A 27,794-nucleotide genomic window follows, 5' to 3' on the forward strand; every position below is an offset into this window, starting at 1 on the left:
CTCTGTCTGGGATTTGCACCCGTTTTCTTGCAAAGAGGGCGGGCCCAGTGCCCGAGTCTAGCCAGACTCGAAGAGCTTAGAGCCCACAGGGTTTATTTTTGGCAGGTTGTTCTGATGACAGATGGTACTCAGTTTCCTTTTAATAAAGTTGGCGATAGGAAGTCACAGGTCAAAAGCAGGTCTCTCAGAGAAGCGGCTGTCTGGGTGGTTAGGTCTGGCAGAGGCCGCATGTGGAATGACCGAATTTGGGAAAACAATCCCAAAACGCCTCTCTGGAAATGGGGGTGGGTGGGGTGCCCAGGCTCGTGGGATCAGAAGTCAGACCTGGAACTGGGTCCTCCTCCACTGGGCTTCTTATCTGTGGGTTTGTCTAAAAACAGCCCCCCTCCCAGGGCTGTCAGCACGTGGAAATGAATGCACACGGCATGTGGGCAATGTGTTCTCCAAGCCGCGCTGACCTTCCTGCCCCAGGAAGAGGGCTGGTCTGCTTCTGCTGTCGCGTGAGCTGTGGGATGCAGGAGACCCTTCCACGCGGTCTGTCTGCTCTCCCGCTCACAGCTCATGGACCCATGCTCGGTTCCCAGACGCTGATTCCTCAGCGGGATGGAGAGAGGTGAGTGTGTCGCTGGGACGTGTTGTGTACGTGTGTGGGGTGTGTGTGAGATGTGCGTGTGTGCTGTGTGATTATGTGTGTGCATGGTGTGGATTGTGTGGTGTGTATGTGTGTGGTGTGTGCATGGTGTGTATGTGTGGTGTGTATATGTGTATGGTGTGTGGTGTGTGGTGTGTATGTGTGTGGTGTGTGTATGGTGTGTATGTGTGGTGTGTATATGTGTATGGTGTGTGGTGTGTGGTGTGTATGGTATGTGTGGTGTGTATGTGTATGGTGTGTGTTGTGTGCAATGTGTATGTGTATAGTGTGTGCATGGTGTGTGTATGGTATGTGTGTGATGTGTGTGACATGTGTTTTGTGTGTTTTGTGTGTGTTGTGTGTGTGATGTGTATATGTTGTGTATGTGTGTGGTGTGTGTGTGGTATGTGGGAGATGTGTGTATATAGTGTGTGTTGTGTGGTCTATGCAGTGTGTGTGGTGTGTTTGTGTGTGTCGTGTGTGTGTCATGTGTAGTATATGTATGATGTGTGTGTGGTGTGTATGTATATGGTGTGTGTTGTGTGTTGTGTGTGGTGTGTATGTGTGTGCTATGTGCATGGTGTGTGTGTATGGTATGTGTGTGGGGTGTGTGTGAGGTATGTGTTGTGTGTGAGATGGGTGCATGTTGTGTATGTGTGTAGGGGGTGTGTGGTGGTGTGTGTGTGGTATGTGGGAGATGTGTGTATATGGTGTGTTGTGTGGTCTATGCAGTGTGTGTGGTGTGTATTGTGTGTGGTATGTGTATGGTGAGTGTTGTGTGGTGTGTTGTGTGGCCATCTATCCCGTGTTGTGTTGTGTGTGTGGTGTGTACGTGTGTTGTGTGTGTGTTTGATGTGTGTATGGTGTGTGTGGTATGTGTTGTGTGTATGTATGTGGTGTCTGCATGGTGTGTGTGTGTGTGGGTGGCGAGTGTGATGTGTGTGTGGTGTGTTTGTGTGGCCGTCTATCCCACTATATTCCGCGTCCTGAGAGGGAAGGGCGTCTTCCTCATCTTGCCGGTCCGCTGGGCCTGCACGGATTTGCACTTTCCAGTCTCTTGAAAGACACTCGCCTGTAAGTGGACTCTCTCCGGCCACCCAGCAATTCAGAATCAAGGCCAGGGTCAGAAAGAGCCGACGTCTCGAGCCACATGGGAGAGCCTCCCCTGGACACCTCCCAGCACAGACGCTTTCCTCTGAACTCTGATCTCCACGGGTCCCGGTAAGGGGCTGTTTATAGCCAGTCACCAGGGAAGGGATTGGGCCACAGTAAACACTGGTGGGGCGGGGGCGGGGAGGAGGAGGAGGTGGCCTCCTGCGCCTTGTTGGCCTCCGCGGCAGGGCAGAAGCGTGGCCTGGGCACAGTTTCCAGGGGACCCTTTTCTCTTTTGTCCTGAAAAAAGGTCAAAGTCATCTCTGGGGAAGGGTGAGGTTCTGGGAAGTCAACCCCCATTCTAGGAACTCCTCGAGAGCAGAATGAGAAGACCCAGTCCTACCACGTGGGCTCTTCTGGCATTTGCACACTTTGCGGGCCTGGAATGTTTTGGAAACATTTACAGAGAAGGCAAGAGAGGCCGAGGCCCGAGGCCACTCTGTGTTCTGCCTCAGAGGAGGGCGCACTTGCCCGACTCTGCTTGCCCTCCGATGACCCGGAGCCCGGTTCAGCCTTTATCTTTTGCTTATTATGGAAGGTTATTCTGTTCAGCATGTTTTGCTTCTTTTCCCCACATTGGGTTTTGGAGTTTTCATGATTGGGCAACATCATCTGACATCCTAACACCTTCCCTTTTTGTTTTAGAAGATAATGTGACCATACACACCCACCCCCCACACACAACGGGATACTATGCAACCATCAAAAAACCCAAGATCTTGCCATTTGCAATGACGTGGATGGAACTAGAGGGTATTATGCTGAGCGAAATAAGTCAATCAGAGACAGACAATTATCATATGATCTCACTGATCTGAGGAATTTGAGAAACAAGACAGAAGATCATAGGGGAAGGGAGGGAAAAATGAAACAAGATGAAATGAGAGAGGGAGACAAACCCTAAGAGACTCTTAATCTCAGCAAACAAACCGAGGGTTGCTGGAGGGGAGGGAGGTGGGAAGAATGGGATGGCTGGGGATGGACACTGGGGAGGTGAGAAAAAAATAAAAAAAGAAAAATTGAACATTAAAAAAAAGATAATGTAACCACACAGTAAATAGCATTTAAACATGTTCAGATCTCCTAGAGTTCCATCCCTACACATAGCTATTAGCATTACATTTGTTTATTGTTATTGATGAATCATTCCTTTATCCCAAGCTCTTTCCATGTAATATATTTTCCTAGTGCCTATGCAAGGGAATAAAGAGAAACCTCATTTAAAATGGGGACAGTTGGGCACCTGGGTGGCTCAGTGGGTTAAGTCCCTGCCTTCGGCTCAGATCGTGATCTCAGGGTCCTGGGATTGAGTCCCGCATCCGGCTCTCTGCTCAGCCGGGAGCCTGCTTCCCTCTCTCTCTGCCTGCCTCCCTGCCTACTGGTGGTCTCTGTCAAATAAATAGATAAAATCTTTAAAAATATTTTTTTAAAAATAAATAAAACGGGGTCAGTTTGGGGCACCTGGGTGCTTCAGTGGGTTAAGCCTCTGCCTTCGGCTCAGGTCATGATCTCAGGGTCCTGGGATTGAGCGCCTTGTTGGGCTCTCTGCTCAGCCCGGAGTCTGTTCCCCACCCCCACTGACTGCCTCTCTGCTTACTTGTGATCTCTGTCAAGTGGAAAAATAAAATATTTAAAATAAATAAAATAAAATAAAATAGGGTTAGTTTGGAGCATGTGGGTGGCTCAGTCAAGCATCTGATCTGGATTTTGGCTCAAGTCATGATCTCAGGGTCGTGAGACTGAGGCCTTCCTCTGGCTCTGTGTCGGAGCCTGCTTAAGATTCTCTCTATCCCTTCCCTTCTGCCTCTCTCCCCACGTCCTTCTATAAAAAATAAAAAAAATAAAAAAAATAAATAAAATGAGTTCAGCTTAGCCAAAAGATACAAAAATACAGATTTGAAGGGGCACATGTACCCCAGTGTTTATAGCAGCATTAGTAACAATAGCCCTATTATGTTAAGAGCCCACTGTCCATTGACTAATGAATGGATAAAGAAGATGTGAGATGTGTGTGTGTGTGTGGGTGTACTGAGCCATCAAAAAGAATAAAAGTCTGCCATTTGCAACAATGTGGATGGAACGAGAGGGTATTATGCTAATTCCCTCATATGTGGAATTTAGGAAATAAAACAGATGAACATATGGGAAGGGAAAAAGAAAGAGAGAGAGGGAAGCAAACTATAAGAGACTCTCAATGATAGAGAACAAACTGGGGTTGCTGGAGGGGAGGTAGGTGGGGAGGGGAAGGGCTACAGGGGTGATAGGTATCAGGAGGGCACTTGTGATGAGTCCTGGGTGTTGTATATAAGTGATGAATCACTAAATTCTACACCTGGAACCAATTTTACCATATATATTAACTAATAAGAATTTAAATAAAAATTTGAAAAGAAAAGAAATACATAGGAAAGTAAATATGTCTCCCCCAAAACTAAAGAAATAAAATGGAGTTAGGAGGCCAGCAGGGGGAGCTCTCACATCACCCCACTCTTTATAGCCCTTTATAGCAGGGAGGAAAGCATGCACCCCTACCCCAGAAAGAAAGAAGGAAGATTGTCTTCTGACCCAGCAACAGCCCAGCCAATGAGAGACAGTCACAGCTCAGCCAATGAGAAATCACTATGCTTAGAACTCCCGGTTCTCTCCAATAGGTTTTTTGTTTATAACAGCTGCCCCTCAGCCAAGTTTGCCCTTCTCTCCGCAGAAGAGCCTTTTATTCTTTATTTTCTTTGCTTGGCCTAGGTTTTGCTGTAGCTTGTGTGTCCCAAATTGCAGTTCTCTGCTGTCCTCAAACCATTTTGCTGGTAAAGCCACTGATAGTCTTATTTTTAAGGTTAACATGCCCCAGCCACGTTGCCCCTCCCCTGTCCCCCGAGGACATTTCCTGTGCTCCCACCTCTTGGCCTTTGCTCGCAGGTCGGGGGTGTGGGTGGCAGCAGCCTGAGGGGATGGCGGGGGCAGTCCAGCGGGCTGCTTGGGAACCGCTGGGGAATGGCGCAGGACTGGGAAACCGGCAGTCCTTGGGCCTTTGGTTTGGGGCTTGAGCAGGGAGCTTGGTGGGTGGGCTACAGAGGGACAGCCACAGGTGTGTGTATGTGCACGTGCACTCGTGTGTGTGTGTGTGTGCGCACGTGTGAGAATGTGGAAGAGCATGGGCTCGGTACCTGGAGATATCTCTAAGTGATGGGAATGGCATGGGATTGAGGTTTCATAACTGAGATCCAACCAGGTCGGAATCCCAGCTGCAACAGGTACTAGCTGTGTATAACCCCAGACAAGCAGCAGAACCCCTCCAGACCTCAGTTTTTTTAATCCATCCAGTGGGCATGCCTACTAATAGCCCTTACTTCGTTGCTGACAATATAAGGAAGTTAATGATTGCAAAGTACTTAGAGCAATGCTTGATACATATTCAATGCTCCCTAGATGTTAGCTTTCCCTTCCTCTCTGCTCTGTATCAGGTTACTGTGACACAATTTTATTGGAGGAAAGAATTTTCCTTAAAAAGCAAAAGTTCAACCTACCCCACCCTCTTTCACAGAAGGGAAAACTGAGGCCCAGAGAGGTGATGAGATGTCTAAAGTAAGTGCAAGTAAGTGCCAGCCAGAGACCCCAGCTGAGGCCTTGCGGATCTCCAGCTGGAGTGGTCTTTTAGGAGTTTGGAGCCAGTCAGAGGAGATCAGGGGTCTGGAGGCACTCATAGGACAGGGGCCATTGGGGTCAGAGCCAGAGGACTGTCTTAATTGAAGCATGGGATTCTTGTACCAAACCTCTTCTACTTTCCTTCTTCCTTTCACCCCTACAAACTCTTCCTAGATTAACCTGACAGGATCCTGGAATATTAGGGTTAGAAGGGCATTGTTTTGAACATTTCATCAGACACACTCACATTACGGAAGTGGAGACAGAGGCCCAGAGATGGTGGGCATTTTCCCAGGACACACAGCCAGCTAGTGGCAGTACTCAACCTTAAAGCCAGGTCCTGGAATCCTGGTACCCAGACCTCATGTTCTTTTTTCTTCTTCTTCTTCTTTTTTTTTTAAATCACACCACAACTGTCCCCATCCCATGTGGAAGAAAGTGCTGGGTGCTAATATTGTCTGATTGTGAACATGTTTAAAAACCTACCTCACATCCCTAATCCATGCAAAGGGGCATGCACGAGACCTAAGAGCGGCTGCCTAAGTGTGATTCGAACGGTGTCCTTTCCCCTCTCCTGTATGTTCCAGGGTTGATATCATGAGCATGTAAATAATTTATAAAGGGAGGAAACAAATCTTTGCAAGAGAGCCTTGCGAGAAAGGAAGGCTGTGGGTCCAGAGGGAATGTGTTTTCTAGAAAAGCAATTCCTCAGGAAAGGCTCAGGTTCGGGTGTACTGAAGAGTGCTCATTTCTTCTGCGGACTCTCTAGCTTCTGGAGGTTCCTGGTGGCCTAGGTGTGGCCATGGACCTGCTGGGGTAGGAGGAGAGGGCAGCCGGCTGGGGGCCTTGGCCACACGCAAACGTTTACCGTGTCTTCCCACACAGCTGGTTTATAAAACGAGGAGGAGGAAGACATAATAAACAGAGACTGGGAGCCGGCTGTAGAGACAAAAAACAACCGCTCACGGCATAAAGTGGTTTGGGTCCTGCCAAGGTGCGTGCGAGAGGGACAGTGGAGAATGCCCAGTTAGGGGCAGGTGGAGTTTTGTGCCTCCTGCACAATGTGACGTCTGAGATCTCTGCTCTAGAGGGACCCTTTCTATTGTGCCTTCACTTCCTGACCCTTTGTTCCTTCAATACACTTCCATTCCCCGTGTGCTTGTCATGAGATACAGTGGTGAAGAGCACGGACACACTGGGCAGGACCAAAAGAGCTTGGACGGCAAGCTACACCCTAATGCCATCCTTCAAGGACCATCTCCATGCTCTCGCTGAGCACCAGTGTGACCTGGAGTCAGGGCCTTGTTACCTCTGGGACCGCAGTTCCGCGATTCCAATAAACAGATGTGATAGATAGTTCTGGAGGCTGCTGCACATCCATGTCCCTAAAGAGGAAATGGGCAGCCACGGAGAAACAGGCAAGCAGGGGTGGGGGGGGCGGCACAGTGCTGTTCCAGGGGCATCCTCTCGCTTGCTGGCATCCAAAGGCATTTATGGTGACGGAGGGGATGAGTCAGGCTTAGTAAGCTTCCCTTCACCCGGAAGCATGTCTCCCTGCCTGCCTGCCTCTGAGGATCCTGGGGCCCGGCCCCGCCTGCCAGGCCTGCCCAAGACAAAGCCATAGTCAGGTCTGAGCCTGGCCCCCACGCCGGGACTATGGCCCTCTGCCCAGTTCTGCTTCGGGAGGTGGAGACCGTTGGAACCCAGAGAGGCAACCTTCAGACCTAATCCCAGAGCTCCGTTCAGCCTGTGTTAGAGGTTTTCTAGAAAGGAGTGGCAGGGGAGCATGTTCCTTAGCGCTGAGCTGCAGAGAAACGGGACTTGAGTCTCCTAGGATCAGTGAAGCAGAGAGTGTGGGAAAATTGTCTCTCAGTCCCCAGCACAGGTACTGATATCACGGACACGGGCAAGCAGGGATGTGTCTTGCTTTTGTCTGGCCAATGACCTGTGGCAGGAGACCGAGCCCCGCGGGTAAATGAGGATAACCTCCATAGAAGGGTATTGCGAAGACTGGGCACGATGCCTACAGCGCCTCCAGAATAAAGATATTTTCTCTGTACATTTCAACGCCCCATCCTATATAGCATACGGACTCCTGTTACTCGCCCATTTCATAGATGAGCAAACTGAGGCCCAGCTAGTGAGGTGAAACCACCAGGACTGGAACCGAGGCAGAGCCCCAGGTTTGTCTCTTTGTTTTTGTTTTTTTTAGCTTATTGTTATAGAAAGCATTGAAAATATATACAGGCTGACACGCTGCCAGTTTCATGATGGTACACTCTACGTACCCATCACCCAGCCTCTGTAAGAGCCAACTCCCGGTCAGTCTTGTCTCTTTTCACACGAAAACCCACCCCACCTCTCCTGTAAGACTTAGAGCCAATCTCACACACCGACCCTTGATTCTGTAAATACTTCACGGTGTGTCTCTATCAGATAAGGACTCTTTTCGAGAAGTGTCTGTGCCTATCCATTAACACATCTACAAGAAATCAGCAATAATTTACTAGCATCAACTCTCCAGGCAATGTTCCAATTCCCGATGGTCTCATGATGTGCTCTTCATGATGTCCTATTTTTTTCAAGTCTTTTTTCCTTTTCTTCTTCTTCTTTCTTTTAAGTAGGCTCAGCACCCAACACGGGGCTCAAACTCACCACCCTGAGATCAAGAGTCGCGGACTCTACCCTCTGAGCCAGTCAGGTGCCCCACAGTTATTTTCTCGAATCAGAACCCAAATTACTTTACATATTGCATTGGTTGGTATGTCTCTTGCGTTTCTTTTAATTTATTATTTATTATTTATGGCATTTCTCACTCTGCTTTCTCTTCCTATCAGTTCACTTGTTCGTGAAGCCTGAGTCTTGGTTCTTTAGTTTCCCTCAGCGTAGAGCAGTGCTGTCCAGTGGAGATCTAATTTTAATGAAGTAATCTTAAATTTTCTAGTATCCGCATTTGAAAAATAACACCACCAAAAAATGGAAAAAGAAGCAAGCTCAAGTCATTTTAATACTATATTTTTTTGTCAGTATATCTAAAATATCATTTCAATATATAATCAATAAGCTCTTTGTTTCTACATCACTCACTCTGTCCATTTATGAGGGCTACCTACTAGGGCATGTGCTAGCCTGTTTATAGTGCTTACTGTGACTGCCAAGCAGTGTTCTAAGTGCTCTCCGTGAATTAATTGAGGAACTCCACAACCACGTTAAAGGGAAGGACTACTACTGTCCCCATTTCACAGATGAGAAAAGAGAGGCCAGAGTTACGCAGTGAGTGCCTCATAGAGCTGGGATTCAAACCCCGGCACCTCTCGGGATGGTGTCTCTTTAGAGTGTCACTGTAATGGTAAACTAAAACCAGCCCGTGCCCTCAGGAATCTCCCAGCTGGCTGGAGTATGCCTAAAGGGCAGAGCACGGGAGGCTTCCTGGAGGACACGATCATACCAGGTGATCCCAACCATATGGCTTTCACCTGGGGGTCTCATCTTCATGCTTTTGCATTCAGACACTTGAATAGCCGAAGCATGGTATTGTCGGGGTGTGATAGACACCGTCATTCTGGAGAGCTTGGGGGCTTCCCATAACTGGGAGGCTGAGAGTCGGGGGGCTAAGGCAGCCATGGCATTGGGAGGGATGGGGAGAGGCAGGAAGAGGGGATGCACAGATGGGAGATGCAGGATGGACTCTGGAGGGGGTTGAGGTGTGGATGACCACGGTGGGTCAGTGACCTTGAAGGGGCTTGTAGAGGGAGGCAGGGAGCCGGGGAGTGGGGTCCCCTGGGCTGTCCCCACCTGCTGGATCTAGGTGATCCCTTCTCTCCCTAGAAGGCAGGTGTGAACAAAACCTTAATGGGTTCTTTTGATCCTGCCTCTGCTTCTTCTGCTGCAGTTTTGCCCGCGTCCTGACCTGTCTGCCTTCTGCAGCCAATCTAGAGCCCCAGAAAAGCCAGGCCTGTCTGTCCTTGTCAGGAAAGCTTGTGCCTGAGAACTGCCCCCCCACCCCCCACCCCACTCATCCTGAGCTGCCCCAGCGACCGAGTCATAGGATCCCTGGCCAGCCTGTGGTGTAGAGGGAACTCCCAGTGACACTCCTTCAGGAAATACTCCTGCCATGCCTCGGACTTGCCCAGGATAGCTTGCAGGACGAGGGGCTCCTGCTGTCCTGGCCTTAGTCCTTAGGACACCTGTCCTGATGAGGGCGGTGGGCTGGTTCAGCCAACCGAGAGGCAGGCGTGTGGGCTTCCGGTGGATGTTAACAGCTGGCTCTTGGTGGTTGGTGGGGGGCAGATTTTCATAGTGTAAATATTCCTATCAGGGCTGATTCCAAGCCCGTGTGATGTGTCCATGAGCTCACAGGGTTCCTGACAGTATATCATTGGCTCTGAGCCTGCTGGGCCCCAGGGCGTCTTGGTTGGAGGTCTACCTCTTTGTCTCCCTGCCCACTTTTCCCTCTACGAGGGGCCCTTTCAACTCCTGGTCATCCTGCGGATTCATCTCCACGCCACCTCCTCCAGGAGGCCTCCAGAGACCTGCTGAGCTGTCTTTGCAGAGAGGCCCCGTTATGTCTGAGCACATTCTGTGTACACAGCTCCCTTAGCTGTCTCTCTTCCTGCCAGGTCAGGGTGTGTGTGTGTGGGGGGGGCGGGTGGCTGGAACTACAGGAGATGCCTCTACCTTTCCCTCCACTGGACCCCCACCTCGGGGAACCGGCCCTGGCCCATGGCAGGGGCCTGGGGAAGATTTGTTGGAAGGACGTATGAGGATGAGGAAGGTGACATGATAGAGAATGCGTGTACCATCTGCTCTGAGCACTTAACACAGAGTAAGTCTTGAAACCCTCACCACAATGCTAGGTTGGCACCGATAGCCCCATTTTACAGATAAAGAAACTGAGCCTCAGCAGTCTGGGGGCAGAGCAGGCCTGGGGCCTCTGTGTAAAAGTGCTCCTGTGTCCTTGGGTTCCCCTCAGTCCTGTAAGAAGAGGGGCAGTGAGGGGGAGGCTCATAGTATTGTCCTCATTTTAATAAACCACTAAACAGGCTCAGATCACACACACACGCATGCACACACATGCATTTTCTTTTTTCTTTACACCCATCCCAACTGCCATACGGTTAGTCCCTTGAGCACAGGACAGGGCCCTTGCTTCTCTAAATGCTCAGTGCAGACAGTATAGCTGCTGATGAGTTTTGCCGAATTGCATTGATTTTTGCAGTGGTGAGTTCCCTGTCCCTGGAGGTGTTCAAGTAAAGTTTGAGAAGTATTTTCAGTGCATCTGGACCAAGATTCCTTAAATTCTACCGATTAAAGCCCTACGACTACTTGGAGCTGCCTCATTCCATGCCATGGCCATGTCGCTCCTTGGCCTTTCTGGGTTGAGACCATATATGAAACTCATATGATGTGAAGGTCCTAGGACTGTCAACTCTATGTCAGGCGATTCACAGACCTGATCTCCCTTAATTCTCCAAGCAACACTGTGAGAGACTTACATGGGGTATGACACCACCTGATTTCCGGGTGCAAAATGAACTTCAGAGAGGTCGCTAACCCCCAGAAGACCAGCAAGCTATGTAGTGCAGAGTATAGCATTAGACCGATGTCTGCATTTATCACCCTCGCCAGCTGCCTTCTTGTGGCAGGGGTGGGGGTGGTGGTGTCGGGGTAGGATGGGGAAATGGGGTCGAACATCAGAGCACTGTTATGTCTTCATGTAATCCAGCTCAGGAACCGTGGTCTGCAGCCCAGCCGCCACGAGGGGTCTTGCAGACTTGCCCAGGGCTCTGAGACCTTTGCAGAACTGGCGGGTTGGGGCATGGGGTGCAGGTCCCCAGGATCCATCATTTCTGGGGTTAAAGTAGGTAGAACATTCCCACTTCCTGAGCTGGATTGAGGAGAATTTCTGACATGCACTAGCTTGTCTCCTTCCTTATGATTTTCCAGTTTGGGCCCACTGTGAATCTGTGCCAGGCAGTGGATGTTTCCAAACTCCTCACCCCCCTACATACTCTGCTCTGAAGCCTGCGCAGGAGGAATGCAGGCCACGATCCTGTATCCCTGCTTACTGCCAGTCCCTTAGCCTCTCTGGGCCTCAGTTTCCTTATTGGGGAAATAGGATTGGTTTTTATTAGGTTCTCAGTGAGGATCGCTGTTAGCAAGAGTTTGCATCTGATGAGATGTCAGATCCCCCCCACTCCAGTCTCTGGCTGCCTGACTCTGATTCCTGGAGACACCCTTCGCGGCCAATACAACATAAAAACAATCCAATTTGCAAGCATTTTAGTGGGCCAGTCTCAGACTGAGAAAAGCAGGGAGATATGGCTTGGATATCTTTTCTGCATATAGTCAGGCAGGAGAGGGTGGAGTGGTTCCCAATCCTGTCTCCAGAAAATTCAACTTGGATAATTCGATGAAGCAAATCAAGCATCTAAAACATTCCCTTTCCTTGTTGCTTGGTATTTCTGAAAAGAATCAAAAGGACAGGAAGAGCTTCATGCATTTAGACGAGGAAAATAAAAACAACCAAAATATTTAGGACCAGGAAATTGGTTCAATATACACAAAGTGATGCTCTAGGGACTGCTGGGGGGCTCAGTCAGTTAAGCATCAGGCTCCCGGTTCTGGGTCAGGTCGTGATCTCAGGGTCATGAGATGGAGCCCTGCATTGGTCTTTCCACTCTGCATGGAGCCTGCTTGAGGTTCTCTCCCTCCCTTTCCCTCTGGTCCTCTCACTTGTGCTCTCTCTTTCTGTCTCTCTCAAATAAATAAATAAATCTTTAGGAAAAAATGATGTTCCAAACAGTTTACAAAAAAAAAAAAAAAAAAAAAAAAGAACATTTCTGTTACCATGTCAAGCAGAAAAAAAAAAAAAGCAGGGCACCAAGTTTTATATACAACATGGTAGGCAAACGCCAAATTATTAACTGGTGGTGTTTGCCTTTGAGCGGGAGATCCTTGATTGCTTTTGCATTTTCTTTATTCTTTGTAGTAGCCTCCAATTTTTTTTTAAAGATTTTATTTATTTATTTGACAGAGAGCACAAGTAGGCAGAGAGGCAGGCAGAGAGAGAGGAAGGGAAGCAGGCTCCCTGCTGAGCAGAGAGCCCGATGTGGGACTCGATCCCAGGACCCTGAGATCATGACCCGAGCCGAAGGCAGCGGCTTAACCCACTGAGCCACCCAGGCGCCCTCCAATTTTTTTTTAAACGAAGGACATATATTACTTTTGTAATTAAGTACTTAAATAAGCTAAGTAAAATCTGGATTGAGACCATATATGACCATAGTCTTCTCCTATTTTTAAAAACATAGGAAATGAATTATGGGTCAGCTTATGTAAGGAAGATAACCAGCCAACTTGTGTTCATAAAAACCGATAATACGCAATCATGTTTTCATTTAAAATAAGATGTCTAAAGTATTTATGAACTGTTTCTTCAGTGGTTTCCTGTTTACTCAGCCACCAGCTCTGAGCAGGTGGATTCAGCAGGCTTCTCAAACCCGGGGAAAGTACCCAGATGAGTTGCTGCTGAGGAAACTTCTGGGAAGATGCGATGTACTACCAGGCATAAGCCCTCAGGGTCAGAGGGCTCAGACTGATTTTCCGAATTTGGGGGCCCCGAGAAACAAAGGAAAAGATCAGGAGCAAATCCTTCCCAACCCTTGTTCTAGATCTTGAATCATGCCTCTGTCGCCTGGGCTCTGTCTCGCGTGATTTTTTCCCTGACAGTTGCAGGGACGGCATGTTTTATGAGCCTCTTAGATTTGAGCATGTCTTTCTGCTGCCTTTGCTCCTGGAGGACCTTTCAGTATCACAGCCCATCTCCCTCCTGTATCTGTAGGTGTTCCTCTGCTGGGGTCTGGTGGATTTGTTGCTGCAGAAAACCCGAAGCCAGCTTCATTTTCCTTCGTTTGTCTGTTGCCTGGCATTTCCCCCTGTTCCCCTGAATCTGTTTTTTTTTTTAAGATTTATTTATTTAATTGTCAGAGAGAGAGAGAGAGAGAGAGCACGCGCAAGCAAGGGGAGCAGCAGACAGAGGGCGAAGCAGGCTCCCTGTTGAGCAAGGAGCCTGATGCGGGACTCGATCACAGGACTCTGGGATCGTGACCTGAGCTAAAGGCAGACGCTTAACTGACTGAACCACCCAGGCGTGCCCCCTTACCTCTGGTTTATTCAGCTGCCTCCCCTAGTTACCCTCGGTCCAGCCCACTGGGACGTGTGAGGCAAATTTGCTGTGTAGTGGAAGACCTTGGTTGATTGACTCACTGGCGGCCTTCAGATCCCAGCTCTGACATTTACTTCGGGATGTGATATCAAGGGGGGGCCCCCTCTCTGAGACTGGGTCCCCCACTCGTCGGACAAGGAGCTTCATCTCCGGCGTGCAGGATGTGGTGAGGACACAGAGGGTCACCCCTGGCACCCAGGACCTCATGAGGCCCCAACTCCCTTTCCTGACTCAGGAACGATGGTCATTTCCAGCATCCCTCAGATGTAAGGGGTTTTCTGTGCGGTGACTGCCCCGAGGGGCCCCCCTCTGCCCCCTCCGCTGCAGCCACCACAGTCCAAATAGACTCTTGAAAGAAGTTCCCCAGGCTGTTCGCAAGGAAAATCCCCGTGGCTGATACTTATCCTTACAGTAAACGTGGGTCTGTGGCCAGGGGCGTGCAAGGGGTCCCTGTCGGGGCTGTTGGCACCTAGCTGGGGCTTCCGGGCTACGTCCCACTGTGGGAAGCACCCAGGCCGAGGGGTCCTGCTCTCAATACCGTTGCCTCTCCAGGGAGGCGTGATGTCCTCATGGGAAGAACCCGACCAGCTCCCATCCTAGCCGGGCCTCTGACTAGCTCCGTTTCAGCTCTGGAGACATTTCCTTGACTCTCAAGTGGGGAGAGCATCTCTTCTTGTGGGTTCATTGGAAGAAACACTTGCGGTAGTGTTCCGTGGCAAGGGAGCCCAGAGGTGGGGCTGAGACACACGTCAGGTGGCACCGGGCAGTCTCCTGTGCCTTGTTTCTCCCACTGCTCCCTCTTCCCCATGGAGGCACACCCTCTGCTGTCCCCGGCTCTAGGCCTTCATGGGAAAACTGCCCCCAAAGACGATTCAGACATAATAGACACATCACAAGCTGTGTGTGGGGATGTGTAGGCCGCAGAGAGGCAGTGTGTGTGTGTGTGTGTGTGTGTGTGTGTATCTGTGTGTGTGTGTCTGGTCTCTGTGTGTGATATGTATGTTTGTGAGGTGTGTGTCTGTGTGCGTGTGTGTATATATTTTTTGTTTGTGATGTATGTGTGTGATGTGCATAGTGTTGTGTGTGTATGTGCTATATGTGTGGTGTGTGTATGTGGGGTGTGTGTGTTTGTGATTGTGTGTATTGTGTATGTATGTGGATTATGGTGTATGTGTGTGGCATGTGTATGTGGTATGAGATGTATGTGTGTGTGGTATGTGTGTATTGTGTGTGTATGTGGTTTGTGGTGTATGTGTTGTGTGTGTATGTGGTGTGTGCGGTATTGTTCGTGTATGTGGGGTGTGTGTACATGTGTGTGGGGGGGTGTATAGTGTGTGTGTGTGTGTGTGTGTATCTATTGGTGGTGACAGAGCCCCAGGGAGGGCACAGTGGACACCCTGCCACTGGTTCTGGGTTCAGGATGCTTGGGCACAAGATGTGCGTGACTGTCCCGGGTCCCCTGGGGACGGCAGCAGGGGCTGCCGGGGCAGTGCCATGTGGGAGCTTCTTGGGCCCCTGCTGCCTCTCGCACCAGACTCTGCGGACTTCGTGGGCAGCCCTCTGAGCCCAAAGCATCGTTGGGCAGTGGCTCAGGAAGGCAGGGACAGGCGGAGGGTGGCCTCGTGTGGGCACCTGCACGCACGTCCTGTTCGGCAGCCACACGATGGCCGTGGACGGTGGCCTTTATGCCCTGACGCCGGCGAGAAAGGGGAGGCTCAGAGAAGTCAGAGACTTGTCCCCTGTCTCCCATCCCTGCCCTCGCCCAGGATCGCGGCTGGCGGGTGGGGGAAGCCTGCTCTCAGCGACCAGACGGGCCCTCATAGTGGACGTTGCAGAGCGATGTCTGTCTATGAATGGCGGCCGTGGGAAGGGACCCTCTCAGGGGCCTGAGGCTCAGGGCTGGGGGGCTGAAAGGTGCCCTCTCATGGGTGCCCCAGAGCCTTTGGCAGGGTGCGGCCGGCTCACATGGTGAGGCTCCCAAGAGATGAAGCCTGAAACTCACCACCCCAGTATTAGTCCACAGAGACAAAGAGGCCTCTCGGGACACCCCTTCTTTCTAGGCGACCAGCGCCACACTCAGAAGTTCCAGTGCTTAATGGCTGTGGCTTCTGACGGCCAGATGACCTTACTGTCACTATAGAGACTGATGTCCCCGAGGCCTGGCTGAGCCTCCCCAGGGAGGAGCAGGTGCTTTGGGGTCTGGCTCGGGATCACCGTGCGCCCGCGGCCCTGCTCTGCGCTAGTCTGAGGATGTTCTGTCTCCCAGATGTGACCAGCTTAGTCTGACCAGATTACGACCATTTTTTTTTTAAATTTTAAGTATCCTTTTAAAACCATTATTAAGCTTCAAGGTTACATTACAACCAAATTTGTTAGCCGCACCTCAGATTTTAGCTGGTTTCCTTACTCACACTAATTCACTGATCATACTGATTTTTTTCTATAACATCTTCTCCTTTCTTGGATTATTTGATGGGTTTAATTTCTCATTTGGCTGGAAATGCACATACAAGTAACAGGAAAAACTCTCCTCCCCAGGGTCTGAGCATGACAAGCAGTTTCTGGGTCCCAGCAGCACCCTGGTGCCCAGCACAGAGCCCCCAGACAGTAGGTGCTCAGCGAATGAACTTCCTCAAAAACTCGCAAACGAGTCAGAGGGCCGGCCCGTCCTCCTATCCTGGGGTCCCTCCTGTTCTCTTGCTGCCCTGTCCCTGCACTGCTTCCTGGGGGCCTGTGCCAATGGGGGAATTGTCCCCTCCCTTCATCTGCAGGACAGGCTATGGAGAGTGGGAATCTTGGAGGATTTTGTCTACTTATTTCCATTTTGAATTATTTGTATATATAAATTGAAATTTACATGTATTTATATATAATACACATAAATTGAAATATATGTAATATATAATGTATTTATGATTTATATATATTGTACATGTATATATATAAGTTCTGCAAAGGGATATGCATGCTTATAATAAGAATTTCAAAGTGGAGGAAAGTGTATTCAGTGACCAGGAAGCCTGGCTCCTGGCTCTGGCCCCCCCTCAGCCCTCTCCCAGAGGTAGGGTCTCCCTCTGGCCTCCCCCCCACCCCCAGCTCCTTCCAGATATCGTCTGAGCCTGTAGAGCACTGCGTGTGCCCCTGTCGTTGGAGGAGAGCGGACGCATCCCAATGCACAGTCGCCCTATTGCATTTAACAAACCAACCACCCCCTTCGAAGGCACCAGACACAGCAGGCAGCTCCCAGTTCGTCTTAGGAAGTTTCCAGTTCTATGAGTATTTGTAGCTGAATGAACCAAGGCTAGGAGAGGCTAAGGGGTTGTCCTAGGCCATGAGGCTGGGGAGGCGTGGGGGTGGGATTCAGTTCCTGCGGATGGCTTCAGTGCTGGGAGGAGGAGGAGCAGGAAGAGGGCAGGGAGAGGGCAGGGAGGGGACAGGGAGGGGGTGAGGCATTGCTGCCATGTGGGGTCTTTTGCCCCTCGTGCCCCAGTTCCTTTGAGTCCCTTGCTTCCCATTGTTTTGGCTACCACAGACCATTTGCACGGGCCACCTTGTCCGCAGGCCTTTGCTTACCTGAGCCCACTACGCCCAGTGGATGCCCCCCATTCCTGCCTGGTCTGGCTTTTCATCTCCCCGCCATGTTCTTACATTCTAGCCATTCATTTCTGGACATTTCTGGTCAGAAGATTGCCCAGAGGCCCTTTCTCCCACCCACCCTCCCACTTTACTAGCCGACATTTAACAACATCCCCTGGGGAGGGTAGCTTTGGTCCCGGGAGGGACAGGGCCCGATTTCTCCTCAAGGTTGCTCCCCTCAGAAAGCCCTTTGCTAAGGTTGTTTGTCTCCCGGATGTGGACAGAGACCCACCCGCCTCAAAATCCTGGGGGGCTTCCAGGAGGCAGAGTCCCAGGAGAGGGCCCTGGGGTCTGGAGTTGGTGGGAGAAGGGAGTCAGCCCCCATATGACTGGATGCTCGGCCACGTTTGGAAAGGGCCAGTCTTTCCCTCCAGGCAATGGCCACACTGGAGCATGGTCACTCAGGGAACCCTCAGGAAAGAGGACACACGGAGTCATGGGTACAGATCAGCCAATGGCAACCATTGGAGTGACAGGCACTCTACAGTTTACAACGTCCTATGGGATGTCCGGTCCAGATAGAGCTGATTGTCAAATGCCACACTGCGAGGCCCAGAGAAGCAAAGTGACTGCTCTGAGGTCTCTCTGCTGCCTTCTGAGTGGGGACCGGGGTCCAGAAGCCAGTTCTCTGAGCCCTACCTGACCGCGCTCTGCAGGCTCCAGAGATCAGGAGGCCCACAGGTGTTGGGGCGGGGGGTGGGAAACCTAAAATTTGAGCCCTGAAGGGAAGTATGACGGGGCTCTTGCTGTCACCACCCAAGGATGTGTCGCCTGGGAACAGGAGCAAATGCGTTCGGGGGTGCCTCTTTCCCTGGGAATCCCCAAGACGCAGTGGCCCCGTTGCAGGGCAAAGTGCAACACTTCCGAGGGTCCCAGAACCTCTTCTTGCCCCCGTAGGCCTTCCCTCCACGAGGGGGCACCGGCAGTGCGCCCGATACCTGCTCACACTGTACCAACACTGACCGAGTTATGGCTCCCCGTGGTCCCCAGAAACGGGAAGGAGGATCCCCATTGCACAATGGAGAAAGCAGGCTTAGAGAGCATCCCTAACCAGTAAACGGTCAGGACTCGAACCCAGAACTCACGTGTGTTCTACCCTGCTTCGTGCTGTGATGACTGGCGGCGGTGGGGCAGGGGGAATCTCATATTTTTCCAACCTCCAGTAACCTCCAGATCCCACTTTGATGACACAGTCAAAGAGGCAGCTGACTCTTTGGGTTTGCAGGAGAAAGTGTGTCTTCGTGGAGGAGCTGTGGAGGTTTAACTCAGAGAGGGCCTACGAGGACTAGAATTTGTGCCCTCCAGCTCCAAGAAATAGACCGTGGATCATTGTTCAGCGGGAGAGGAGTTTAGCTCCAGTCCAAAGAAGGACTTCTTAACCACAGAAGTCTCCTGAGATGGAGTGGGCTGGCCGGCAAAATAGTGAGCTCCCCGTCCATGGAAGCAAGTGCACTAAGAAAGATACTCACAGATCAGGGGATTCCTAGACTGGGTAGGTGTTGGAAGCGATGCACTTGGGTGTCAAATCTTAGTACGTTCTGATCATTTGATTCATGGTCTTGAGCTACTCTAAGTGACTACTAAATCTTCAAAACAACACAGAGATCTGCTTTGTGCCTTTTTTTTTTTTTAATAGGCTCGATTTTTTTTTTTTAATTAGGGCAGTTTTAGGTTCACAGAAAAATTGAGCAGAAAGTACAGAAGCTTCCTATAAGCCCCCTGCCCCCACACACCAACAGCCTCCCTCGTGATCAATACTCCCTAGCAGGGAGTGCATCTCCTACAGTGAATACCTGTATTGGCGTGTCTTTATCACCCAAAGTCCACAGGATCCCTTGTACATTCTATGGCTGTAATAATGTGTATCCACCACTACAGACCCCTAAATGCAGTTTTGCTGCCCTAAACATCCTCTGTCCTCTCCCTATTCACCCCTTTCTCCCCCTTATCCCTGGCAGTTATGGATCTTTTTTATAATCCCATAGTTTTGTCTTTTCCCGAATGTCACATTACTGAAATAATACAGCATGCAGCCTTTTCAGATGGGTGTCTGTCACTTAGCATGATTCTACCCATCCAACCATCCATCCATCCATCCATCCAACCATCCATCCAACCATCCAACCATCCAACCGTCCATCCATCCAACAGTCCATCCATCTATCCATCCATCCAACCATCCAACCGTCCATCTGTCCATCCATCCAACCGTCCATCCATCCATCCATCCATCCAACCGTCCATCGGTCCATCCAACCATCCATCCATCCTTCCATCAACCATCCATCCATCCAACCATCCATCCATCCATCCATCCATCCATCCATGAATCTGTCCTTCCAACCATCCGTCCATCCATCCATCCAACCATCCAACCATCCAACCATCCAACCAACCATCCATCCATCCATCCATCCATCCATCCATCCATCCATCTATCCATCCATGCATGCATCTGGCATTCTGCAGGTAGTGACCAGGGCCTGCATGGTGCTGGGCATGGTTCTCCATGCAGGGGAGGCAGCTGTGATCTGAGAGAGAAGTACCCTGTTTTCATTGGTAAAACCAGACTCTTTGTCCCACTCTGAACTTGCAGGCCACACGCTGTCACCGTGTTAGCCGAGACCACGTGGCACAGTCATTTCCCCTGTGTGGTCCCTGCTTGGCCCTCATCTCTCAAATTTGGTCTAACCCCAAGTCCTTAGTCAATCATCCGAACCTTCCTCTGTGTGTCAGTGACAGAGCCAGAGTCCCAGAGAGGCTGAGCCACCCTGCCCCCACCCCTCCCCGGTCCCAGCAATCTTCACTTCTAGCCTGAGGCGTTCGGAGCAGGGGTCACTGGGATTTTGTGAGAATAGGCAGGGCTGGATGGGGCCTTAGGGCTTCGCGGGAGGGAATGGCATGGGAGCCTTCTTGTTCTCAGTGTTTTCCCAAACCTCTTCTCCTGGCTCTACCCCACACCTGCCTGTCTTCCACCCCACAGAAGAAGAGGCCCTCTTTCCTCAGACTCATGGGGCTCCCCTCTACCCCTCGGCTGCTGGGGCCCTGGAAGGACACAGGAAGGGCTTTCCTCCCGAGAAGAGGGAGTGGGCAGTGTCCTCTGGGGTCGCTCACCCTGGCCCCAGCCTGAGCCCTTCTCTCTCTTCGAGGGCTGGCCCAGGGCCCCCCATGGCCCCACACCTGGGCCAGTGTTCCCACTTCCTGTGCGCTGGAGCCAGAGACAGTCTGTGACTCAGGGAGGTGAGTTCTAACCTGCCCACCCGAGCGACGCCCATCGGCCACCCCGACCCAGGCTCATGCAGCCACCTGCCCTCAGCAGCCCGCCCGGATCCTGGGCTATAGCTGTGGGCCTCACAGGCAGGCGGGAGCGCATGTCTGTCTGCCCTTCTACCGCCCTGCCAAGTCACCGCCATGCTCAGGAAATGGGGAAAAAAGAATTTGCTCAAAAAATGTTACGCAAAGAATGAGGGCAGAGCTGGGACCAGGCTCTGAACCGGTGTCCACATTTATCCCTCTGCCTTGGACAGGCAGGACCAGGACTGGGATCAGACGGAGGGGCTTTCAGCCTGCCTGAGTTACCACCGACTCTGGGCTGCCCCCCCTCCCCTGCATTTCCAGACCCTCTCCCCTCTGCCCTCTGATTTAACTCTTGCCACCCTGGGAGCCAGTAAGCACAGTACTTTGCAGACAGAGAGACGGAGACACATTTGCAGACAGAGAGACAGAGGCTCAGAGAGGTTAAGCAACTTGTCCAGGGTCACACGGGGCCCATGAGCAGCACACCCATGAGTTAAAAGCTGTATTCCAGAACCTAAACCCCACACACATCCCTGCTCCCTCCTGTTGCTGAAGTCCTAGGCAGCTACCCAGAGTCCATAAAAATCAAATCACTAAATTGTTCACACAAATACACACATGCCTGTCTCGATTCAGGGAGAAGAGAAACCTGGAACAAGATAATTCCTCCCGCTGGGAGCTCTTGTAGTTACTTGTCAGGACTGTGAAAGGAAAGGAACTTTCCCCCCAGCCCGGGGAAATCAGCCCGAGGGACACTCACCTGCTGGGTCTCTCTTTGTGCTGGGACCTCCTGTCCTCCTGGCGATGGGGAATTGACTGGACCAGACCCTGCCTGGGGTCCCCCTTGTCCAGAGCGAGCCACACGGGCACCTTGGCACTCCCTCAGTCCGGCAGGGCTGCCTGACGTCCTCACCCCTCCTAGGAGCTGAGCTGAAGTGGTGGAGGGAACAGCTCATCTTTCAAGGGCTGGGTGGTGATGTCACCGCCCTCCTGGGCACTTCCTCCCTCCTCCTCCAGCCCAGCCCAGCGCTCCTGCCCAGCAACCGGGCCAGTCCGGCCACCGTTTCCAGAACCCACGCGTGCAGAGCCCAGGCTCGGATGGCTACGGCGACCAGGGCTCTGTCTGCCCTGTGAGCCTTAAGAGTTCAAGTGAGCCACACAGATGATTTCCAAGTTAACCCAAGGAACGTGCTATTGTGTGGACTGGCTGTCCTTTAGAGCCACGAGTGACGCGGGTGACGGAGGTGTCCAGTGCTCACAAGCGGCAGGTCCTGGATCCCCATTCCTGCACTGCCTGCCTAAGGACCTTGGGGAGGTGGCTTAACCTCTCTGAGCTGGGAGGTGGGCCAGAGATCAGAGGTGGGGACAAGCGTCGGAGGGGGCGTGGTGAGGACTTATTACAGCCCTGACCCATCTGTAACTAGTTTTCTGTGTCAGGCATTTTTCTAAGCATGTAAATGGACAAACTCAAGGAATCCTCACAGGAACCCAGGCAGACTGCGTTCTATCCCCGTTCTCACTTAAATGTAATCGTGGATGTGAAAAGTGGATTGCTCAGCAGGTTCCCCCCAAAACTAGCATTCTTCCTTCTGGCATTGCGGTTGGCGGCTGCCACACTCTGAGTAAGTTTGTCTAATACAACCTTTATCTCTTTTCATCATTTCCCCACGTGATTCTTTCAGTGTCAACAGTCGGCGTGCCTCCCAAGTGGCAGAAACGAGGAAATAAACTTTGGAGAAGGAGCACGTTTCCCTGTCCTGTTTTCTGGCAACAGGGCAGGTTTGTGCACCGCCCTGCCCCCCCGCCCCCCCCCATCTGCGGAACTTTGGCAATGGTTTCCTCCCACTTCCACACTGATTGGTTTTCTTGGCTTCACTCGGGAGACTTGGAGACTTGCCAATCTTAGCACTTTCCGTTTCCAGCAGCTTCAAAGCTGGAAGTACGGGGCCATTCAAATGTTTATATTTTTAAGGTCTTAAAACCTTTCCTTCAAAAGAGACCAGAAAAAGTGGAATTGGGGAACAGATACGAGAGTCAGATCTTCACCTGCGGGTGTCCCCTTTCCCTGTTACCATCTCTGAAGCAAGTCTACGAAGAGTGATCACATTCCACCACACCCTCGTGGAGAGAGGGAAACTGAGTCCCAGAAGGATGTATTGGAATCTTGGCCTGACATGGCTGCTGGCATGGGTCTCTCTTGCCAGCAGATGGTGGAGTGGTTGCAGAGACTTGAAGTCAAGTCCCTCCCCAGCCTGGGGGCCTCAGGTGAGTCTCCAGAGGACCGGCTTGCCCTACCACATTAGGACGCCTTGCCCGGAGGGTTCCCACGTCCCAGGTGGGGACAGCGCTCTCGGGAGAGGCTGCACGGAGCCCACTGAACGGCTACGCAGAATTGTATCGTGTACATGGCTTTTCTGGGCGAGAGGATCTACCGCCTTCCTCGGTTCAGGGAGACCTCAGCATGTTGAGACCCAACAGAACAGAGCCTTCTCGAAGTCCCCAGCTGGCATGATGGTGTGCGGCTCAGTCCCAGGACCCCAGGATCATGACCCGAGCTGAAGGCAGGCACTTAACCGACTGAACCACCCAGGCGCCCTGTAATGTAGTTTTTGAGCAATACCATCTCGATCCACTTTTGAAGATCTGGTTGGAGCCTGGTCAGTTTTTGTTAGCAGTTAAGTTCATGTTCTGACACTTCCCTTACTGGGCTCTCGCACTCTGGGCCACTGTGTACCTAATCACCCCGGGGGCCAGGTTCCCAATAACAGCGGACAGGCCCCCATACCCTGGGGCTCGGAAACTTATTCAGATTAGCCAGTTTGCAGGGAGCCTGGGAATCCCAGCTAAACCCTCCCCTGCCTGCCACGGGGCAGCTGCTTCCCGCAACTCCAGCTTGCTGCAAGCCCGTCTCTGAGTACAAGCCCTCGTCGCCTGCCTGGAAGGCTTCGCACCTGTGGAACGAAAGTAACAAAAAGTTCCATCTTTCAACCATACAGTTGTCATTGTGTTGTGTGTTGCCATCAAAACAAACTTTAAATCTTAGAAAACAATTACCTACTTTTTCACTCACCTATAGGTGTATCTCCCATTCATCCAAACATCCTTCCTTCCTTCCATCCAGTTATCCAGCTACGCACGCACTGATAAATCCGACACCACCCAACTAGGCGGTCCATTCTTCGACAGAAGTAAACGCATCCAACACACCCTTGCCTGGGAGGAGTCTGCCCCTGAGGCCAGTCCCCAGCTTATGGGCAGAACCTGGGTGGGAAACCATTTCAGAAGGAGCTCTGGGTGGACACAGGAACAACCTTCTAATTTGTATCTGTGTTAGCATGGGTTTTGTCCTTCATTTTTGCTATGAGGAAGTTTGGCTGAACCCTTCCTGCGAAATGACCCCGGCCGCAGACTCGTTAAACTCCTCCCCACTGGGTCTGCGTGGCTGGGGCCCACTCCCTGCTCCAGCCGGCGCCCCTGCGTTCAGAGAGCACAGCACAAAGGCAAGCTATAGGCATCTATGCACCTATGCTTGTTTATAAAGGTCGGCCTTTCCACCCCAGTGTTCTGGAATGTTCTGTCCAACTTCTGTGTGTGAGCCAGGGTTGTCACTCCCATCCCTTACCTCCCTACCTAGGAAGGCCCTTCCCTGGCCCCCAGGAATGGTCTGTCCTTTTGCTCAGAATTCCACCGTCCTGACCAGAATGCCAACCCCTATTCTCTGTGACCGGCAGCCACTGAGGGAAGAGCCGATCTGTCACACACACCCCGGACAGACCCGTCCTGGAAAACTGGAAGGCAGAATTGAAAGGTAAGCTCTGACTTTGATGCGTAGCAAAACACATGCAAAGCCTGTACCTGGGCCTGCTCGGCACCAACAGCCGCACTTGTGAACCCTACAGAGCACAGCCCGGTCCCCGTGCCCCTCCTGCCTGCCTCTGGTCCCCGCTCCCAGAGGCCCTTACACCGACGGACCTGCTAGAGGCATTGACTTTGAGCCCCGGCCCAGCTCCGGCCCTGTGGCCGCCCACTGCCCGACGACAACATTGTTGGCTATTTAATGTCGTTCTAAGGAAAAAAGATTAAAAATGGAAAGCGTCAGCATATTTTACAGTGTATCTTCCCATCCCTCCCTACCAGTTTAAAATTAGAATATCTGTGCGTTTAAGTCACATGTGGAATCACGGATTGTAATCACGGATTACAATGACGTAATCCGTGTTTGTGACACAGGGAGACACTGCAGAAAGCGAGCACATCTGTTTTTGTTGAACTCTGGCATATGGGAGTTTCCCCCACGGTTTCTCTTTGGCTGGGCTCTTCCACGGCACCTACCCCTCCCAGACTCAGGGAGCACGTGAGACCCCGGCTACTCCTGGTATGCCGACCTCAAGAGCTGGGCTGGGAGAGGGTCTCTAGGGGTGGCAGAGACAGCTGTGAGGGGGCCTGCTCTCCTCAGTCCCTCTGTCCCTTTCCTTCCTGCTCTGGGAGGCAGGCAGCGGGTCCTGGTCCCCTTGGGCCTGCCAGACTGTTGGAGCACCCCAGGCTTGGTGGACAGGAGCCCTCGGTCTGCCCGTCAGCCTGGCCACACTTCCTAACTCTGTCCTTGGCCCTGGGCTGTCGCCAGCAGGTCTTGATCCGTGGTTACTCACTTCCTGTGGCTGGAGCTGGGAAATCCAGGGTGAGGAAGAGAGGCTGATTCCTGGTATCCCTCAGACCCGCTTTTCCTTGGACTGGCCACTGAGCCAGGGTCCCCAGGGAGCAGAAGGGGGCAGCTGGCTGTCTGGTTAGCCCCTTGGGGTCCCCCAGGCTGGTACAGCACCGAGTCCTCTCTTCCTCCTCCGCTCCCACCCTCTCCTCCTCTTCATCTTCATCAGGAAACTGAGGCTTGGAGGGGGAGTGGAGGTGGGCTTGGGTGGCACGGCTGCAGCTTCTTCTCCAAGGACTTGAGGGGGTGAAGGTGGGGGAAGGAAGGCTGGGGTGATTGGCTAAAAGTTTGGGGATATGCAAGGAGGAGGAGCTGGTGGGACATTGAATGACCCTCCCCAAACCCATTTGCCCTCCCTAATCTCAAATTCGGGTTCTCCCTCCCTTGGCCACCAGAGATGGCGCTGTGGGCCCCCAGGCTCAGGGGAGACTAGGTAGGGAGAGCAACTAGTCCTGGAAGGGAACTCCTATCCTATGTGTCTACCAGCGGCCCCTTCACAGCCTTGGTCTGTAGCACCCATTGGACCCCAGCCGGGGCTCTCTCCGCACTCTCCTAGCTGACCCTCCCTCACCTGGGCTTCCTTCTTCTCGCTCTCTAGCCTGGCATGATGCACCTGCTTCAGTAGCCCTCTGTTCCCACTCTGCACCCCTTTCTGCCCCCCCACCCCTGAGCTTGCGGCTCAGCAACCCCTCATTTCCCGTCTGTGATCTCCAAGTGTCCCGGACCCATCTTCCCTCTGTGGCTCCCAAACCCTGTCACTTGGGCTCATGCACACGATTTTAGATGGTGCTCTGTGTGTCCGCCTCCCCTTGTACCGCAGAGGCGATGCTCCCGCCTGGTGGGGTGTGAGGCTCAGTGAGGCTCAGGTGTGTGGGGTCCGCCGAGCAGCAGGCAGAGGCAGGGGTCCCTAACGGGTGCAGACCTGACCTCCAGCCCCGCACCAACGTAGGGGCTCCAGCTTGGGCAGGGTCCCAGGCTCCTCGTGGTAAACCAGGGTGCCACATCTGTCCCGGGGCCGCTGGACGCTGAGTGGGGATTTGGGGAGCCTTGCCCCTCACTGGTTGGGTCCTCTATTCCTAGAGTATGGATCATTTGCCCTCTCCCTTCCCTGCACTTAGAAAAAGCCGAACATAACCATTTAGAAGTTCATTGTCACTGAGCAGACTCACCACGTTGTACCATCTCCTCTGTCTAGTTCCAGAATGTTTCTGTTGCCCCCGGAGGAAACCCCGCACCCTGTGGCCGTCACTCCCCATTCCCCCTCTCCCCAGCCCCCGGCAGCCACCTACCTGCTTTGTGTACTGGGATTTACTTATTCTGGATAGTTTCTACCCGTCGAACCACACAATCTGTGACCTTCCGGGGCCGACTCCTTTCACTCTGTCTAATGTTTTCGAGGTTCCTGCGTAGCAGGGGGCTGTGCACCTTCCTGGTCACAACCGGACAACAGTCCACCTTTGTTCATCCTTCACCACTGACGGGGTGTTTGGGCTGTTTCTACCTTTTGCCTGTCGTGAGCTACGCAGCTGTGAGCATCTCTGTAAAAGGACCCGAGCTTCTGTGTTCAGTTCTTTGGGGCACATCCCGAGAGTGGAGCTGCTGGGCCAGGTGGTACCCCCGTGTTTACTTTCTGAGGAAGGTAAGCAGCAGCTGTGTCCACCGTACCCCCCGCCCCCCCCCGCCGCCGTGTTCCCCACTCGGGTCCACGCGCTCTGCCCCTGATGCTGCTGGGGGTCGAGGGGCGCTTTGACCTGTGGCCTTCGACGAGTTTCTGCTGACGCAGTGGCCAGCCCTTCCGCACCAGCAACCGTACCCTCTTCACCCGCCGTGTTGGTTAGAATATCTCAGTTCACCGAGGTCCCTTGCCACGTGCTCCTCATTGGAGTCTTTTTCTTTCTTCTTTTTTTTAAAAAGATTTTATTTATTTGACACAGAGAGAGAGAGAGAGAGAGAACGAGCAGGAGGAGGAGCAGGCAGAGAGGCAGGCAGGCTCCCCGCTGAGCAGGGAGCCCGACATGGGGCTCGATCCCAGGACCCCGGGATCATGACTTGAGCCGCAGGCAGATACTTCACCGACTGAGCCACCCGGGTGCCCCTCTCTGGAGTCTTGTAACGAGACAGGGAGGTTGAGTGTTTGGGCCGGAGTCGCCCAGCTCAAGAGAGGCCGAGTTGAAATAGGAATCCAGGTGTCCCCACCCTGGTGCTCCGGCCTGTGCGATGCGGGGCCCCACAAGCCAGGCTGTCCCTGGGACCTACCCCCCACCACCCCACCCCAGCACCAGTGCTCTGGCCTCCCTGGGGGAGAAGCGCACTAAGTCCCTAACACTCTGGGCCACATTCCTCTGCCCAGGGTGGCTGCATCCGCAGGCCTGGGCCCGTGTCCCGGTGCCCTTCACCCTTGAGTAATTCCTCTCGGGTTTACTTTCAGGTCTGTTTTCTGAACCCGGCCCCTGGCCCCTCCCGGCCCCCTGCGGCTACCCAGCTGAGAGCTCCCCTCGGGGCAC

At 52.3% G+C, this 27,794-nt stretch overlaps 1 protein-coding gene across 3 annotated transcripts in view; it reads right to left on the minus strand.

The window, feature by feature from the left end:
• Positions 1-21,563, minus strand: part of BDKRB2 (bradykinin receptor B2) — a 52,349-nt gene extending 30,786 nt beyond the window's left edge. For all 3 annotated transcript variants that reach the window (XM_044229917.1, XM_044229915.1, XM_044229914.1), the window contains exon 1: positions 21,346-21,563. The gene's annotated coding sequence lies outside the window, so the exon portion shown is untranslated. The remainder of the gene's footprint in view (positions 1-21,345) is intronic.
• Between the last annotated feature and the right edge of the window lie 6,231 nt (positions 21,564-27,794).

The sequence above is a fragment of the Neovison vison genome, chromosome 13 (genome assembly GCF_020171115.1).
Source record: "Neovison vison isolate M4711 chromosome 13, ASM_NN_V1, whole genome shotgun sequence".
NCBI classification, from domain to species: Eukaryota; Metazoa; Chordata; class Mammalia; order Carnivora; family Mustelidae; genus Neogale; species Neogale vison.